The sequence below is a fragment of the Sapajus apella genome, unplaced genomic scaffold (assembly GCF_009761245.1).
Source record: "Sapajus apella isolate SASKATOON/1434 unplaced genomic scaffold, GSC_monkey_1.0 scaffold27, whole genome shotgun sequence".
In the NCBI taxonomy this organism is placed as follows: Eukaryota; Metazoa; Chordata; class Mammalia; order Primates; family Cebidae; genus Sapajus; species Sapajus apella.
This window is the reverse complement of record NW_022436967.1, coordinates 947,201-952,228: the sequence shown is the minus strand read 5'-3', so window position 1 is coordinate 952,228 and position 5,028 is coordinate 947,201.

Genomic DNA, 5,028 nt, shown 5'->3' with positions numbered 1-5,028 from the left:
TAATAAAATAGGAAACAAACAATGAAGAACATAAATTATGAAAACCAAAATCTGGTTATTGATCAATAAAATCAATAAACTACTAACCATACTGATCAGAAAAAAAGAGAAAACACATAAATTATTAATAACTGAAATGAAAGGTGATATCATTACAGATTGTACAGATATTAAAATTATAGAGATATTAATAACTTTATGGTAATAAATTTGATGACAGACAAAATGGCCAACTTCCTTGCTGAAGAAGAAATAGCTTGCATAGCCTCATATACACTAAAAAAATGAAAACTGCCATTTAAAAAACCTTCCCACAGAGAGAAGTGCTATGTGTTTGGGGGTGGGGATGAAATTACAAACAGGCATGAGAAAATTTTTGGAAATTGATGACTATGTTTATTATTGTGATGTTTTCAAAGATGAATGCCTATGTCAAGACTTATCAAATTGTACATTTCAACATGTGCTGTTAACTGTATTTCAATAATGCTGATTAAAAATGTGAGTAAAAAGTATATATTGCATTTAAAAAGCCTGTGATAGTTGGAAGTTTGTATTTGCTCAAGAGGACTCCAAAAACTAATCAGAAGCATACAATCCCAATCTGAAAAATGATCACAAAAAGAACCTTAAATGTAAAAATCCCTCAAGTTTCATGACATTGTAGGTCTTCTAGAAGTGTTCTTTTCCTTTCTTGAATGAAAGGTGATTATTTGAATTTCTAATTAAAAATCTAACATTTTCAAAGGTAGTGTGTTTACTAATGGCAAGGAGAAAATACCTATAATCACTATCACTGAAATCAGAGAGAAATAATATCTCCATGTCAAACTGTGGGCAAGTCTGTCCATGCCTTTCAGCTACTCATTATCAGTATCTGTGAACTTCTTAGGCCTCCCATGAGAACAGAATAAAATAATGCCTAAAAGAAACTTTTTGTATAAAATGTTTAGTGTTTCTAATACTTTGAATGAACAAGACTCATAATGTGGAATGGAAAATAATTTTATTCATTTATCAAATCTACATTTACATATCAATTCACAGGTGATTATTCCACCCTTCACTGCCTCCTGCTTCCCCAGTTTTTATGGAATCTAGGGAAGATCCCATGATTTTTCCATTCAAACTAAAAAAAAATTAAGAAGCCTTCACTCAAACAGTTCTGGTATATTGAGTATGTTCTGCCCGATGTAATGCCAACCCTGGATGTAATTCAGTGTTAAAGATTTGCTTCTGATTCACACTGACCAGCTATGGTGGGGGAAGAGAGAAGGAATGATTGCCTTCTTCCCGTTCACCCTCTTTGTGCTTCGGTATCTCTTCCTTCAGTTGCTACGGTGGATTTGTTACCTCTCTAGGATCCAAACAGAGGAGGTAAAGCAGATGCAAGGGCAGGAGAATTTTTACATAGGCCCTGATATGGTTGTGTTAAGGCTTTAAGCAGACTCTTTCTCTTATGATCATGGCTTCTTGGGAAACCCTCATCACAAAAAAATTATCAAAATTTTTTTATTTTTATTTTCTTAAATTTCATTATACTTCTGGGAAAATCATGAAAATCTTTAACTAGGAGCCTTCAATGGAAGCACTCCTTACAGCATTACTCAGAATTGTTCTCTTCTTGGGTATCTAGCTGTATACTTTCAATATCTTTTTGTTGAGTTTTCCTTGCACCACCAAGTCATGAGATCTAAAATGACCCTCGAGCACTTTCTTTCTCTCATATGACTCACAATTTGACCAAGGAAAACTGCCTACACTTGGCTATCGCTTGGAGCCTAACTCCATTCTGTATTACTTTCCTAGGGTTGCTATAACAAAGTAGCACAAACTAGGTGGTTTCAAACAACAGAAAGTTATTTATTGTCTTGTGGTTCTGGAGGTTAGTAATCCAAAATCAAGAGGATGTCAGGGCCATGCTCCCTCTGAAACCTACAGGGGAGGCTTCTTGCCTCCTCTAGCTTCTGGTGCTTGCCGGCATCCTTGCCTTGCAGGTGCATCATGCCAACCTCTGCCTCTGCCATCATGTGTCATTTTCTTCCTATGTGTCTCTTTCTCTTATCTTTAATCTCACAGTTTCACTCATCACATATGTCGACAAGCCCAATGGTTAAAGCTAATGCATACCAACCACATCTATAATCAGGAATTTTATTCTCAAGGGTTAAAATAAAAAGCATACATTGCCCAGAGAAGTTTCTGTCTTCTCTGCTGTCTTCTTGATGAGGGAAGCTAGATGAGCTTTATTACAAAGTCATGTGCTAATACTGGCTCATTAATACATAGTGTAATCATGAGTAATAAACCCAGAAGTATAATAACTAAAATTAATAAATCATTCAGAAAACTAAAATTAGCCTGTGGTATAAATAGCCATCTCTCCAAATGATTTTTGGAGATAAATAATAAAAATGGTTAATTTGATATCTTTCACCAAATTAGTTTGCAGGTGAAATTCAGATGAGAATAAAATGGCCAAAAGCAAGCATAAAATAGCAAACATGGAAGGCTAAAAACTTAAAGGTTAGGGGTAATCAAAAAATGCAATAATTGTGTTAAGAAATATTGAATACCTTTAAAATAATAAAAGGTAAAAAGGAAAAAGTGGTTTTATTGCACATGGCTCATGCAGACAACTTTCTCAGCACCCATTTCTTATAAGAAAATAATTAGCTGTGCACATAAAAGCTAAGATTAAATGAGAGAAATTTGCAATCATTCTTGAGATGTGGAATGTTCATGATCACATCCCTATAACATGCACCACCACCCACTGCATAGCTCATGGCCCCATTGATCATAATTTCCATCCATTACATGCCAAGAGCTATATGAACCCTTATTACGAGAGAGGAATAATAGTTACTTTATCCTTTTTAAATTTCATCAGATAACACCTTTTCTTTTTCCTGCCAATATACTAATGTAACTTTATTTGAGCGTACGTAATTGCATATGTCCAAACTAGACCATTGAGTCCAAAAGCTATTTTATACTATTAAAAATATCTTACATACATGTACAATAGCACTCTTCCTCAATCTCAACCCCTCCAGTTATATGCTAGACTTACACTGATTCCCTAAAGTATGCTTTATTCAACCATATCAGCTCATATTATTCCCTACTTAGTACTTCTGTGCAATTCAGACCAGTGTCAGTCACTTCCTGTGACACCTATGTGGTTAGAATTACAAAGGGTTTGGGGGAAAACTCAGCTGTGACATTCTCCTTCTTTATTTCACCCAGTCAAACCTCTGGCTCTTGGAGACCTTCCATTTCTTGCATAGAATCTGTTACCAACAGGTTCTATTTAGCTTCCATTTTATGAATAAAAATTATCAAACTTTGATCTCAGCTCCAGCTTCATTATCCCAAGCTTTCTGTGACTTTCAATGAAATTTCAAAACACATGCAGTGCTTGAGGAAGAAACACTCCAAGCAATTCAGGGTTCAGGTACCTGGGACTGAATCAACAACCTTAGGGTATTTGGGAAGTTAATAGAGTTTTCACTCCTGTCAGTCCACAGTTGCTTTTCTAATCCTTATTTTCTCTCTCTTCTTGTCTGTTCTTCCCTGCTAGCAAGATGCTTTACATTCTTCAGCTCTCTGCAACTGCCATGATAATTCATTTACCAAAAAAAAAAAAAGAAGTTATGTGTCTAATAAGTTACATCTTAGGAATATTTAAATTTCTAAGTAATACCATACAAAGGAAAGAAACTCTTTAAAAGGGAGACCAGTACAAAAATCACTGAGATATGAAACAGGAAGGGACACAAATTCTTCTTCCTCAGGTTTCATTGTGTGTGGCTTATTCATCCAATTGTTCAAAGAATATTTTTTCAGAGTCAATATATACCTTCATGGTGCTTGAATTCTTTTATCTTATTTCAAATTGTTCTGTACCAATGTTAGCTGGACATTTGCCTAGCTTCCCTCTCACTTGTGGACTAGTTTCAGGAACAAATCGAGGTGATTATATGGTACCATAGTACCTTGTATATAGTACTCACTCAATAAATGAGAAATTTAATTCATTCTCTTCTAGTTCCCCATTGGAAAAGATATGCATTGCAATTTTAAAGGACTTTTCCAATGTTATACATCTGATCAGTGAAAAACAACAAATAATTCAGTAGCATTTTAGGTGCCAGTGTAGAAACTATTTCACCTAAACAGAAGAATGGCCTTGTCTTTAAGATGTATCTGATTCAAATTTGAATATTTAGCACCAATTTATTTGAAAATCATACTTTTAACATGTAATTTCTCATAACTATTAAGCTAACTATTCCTGGTCCTGATGCGTTATAGAGTTTTATGATCACTATGCAGTGTGACTTGACAGGATTTGTGGTAGGAACAGCCTCACTATGCTCAGAGTGCATTTGTAAGAAAAGCCTCAGTTTTAAGAGGAATGATATAAACCTAGAATGACAGGGGAAGAGGGTGACCAGGCTGGTAGAGGATGAAAATACAGCTAAATAAAAAATGGCTAAGGACTCAGAGGATTTTGGACCTTGACTATAAAGAATTTCAGGAGCCCATTAATGCTATTGTCAAATCTTTGAAGGTGTTGAATATAGTAAATAAATAAATTATTTATGTGTGTATTCAGAGACAGGTAGAAAACCAAAGCTGAAGCAAAAGAAAATCAATTGCGATCAGTTTAACCAATTGATTGAATCAGCTGGACTCAGTAGGATACAAAAAGGAAGAGCAAGAGAGTGAGTGAATGAGAGAGACAGAAAGAAAAAAGGAAGAAAGAAAAAGAGAAAGAGGAAGGCAGGAAGGAAAGAAAGAAGGACGGCAGGGAGGGAGGAAAGAAAGGAAGGAAGAAGAGAAAAGAAAGAAAGAAAGAGAGAGAGAGAGAAAGAAGGAGGGAAGGAAGGAAGGAGAAAGAAAAGAAAGAAAGAAAAAAGAGAAAGGAAAGAAAGAAAAGAAAGAAAGAAAGGAGGGAGGGAGGGAAGGAAGGAAGGAAAGAGAAAGAAAGAAAGAAAGAGAGAAAGAAAGAAAGAAAGA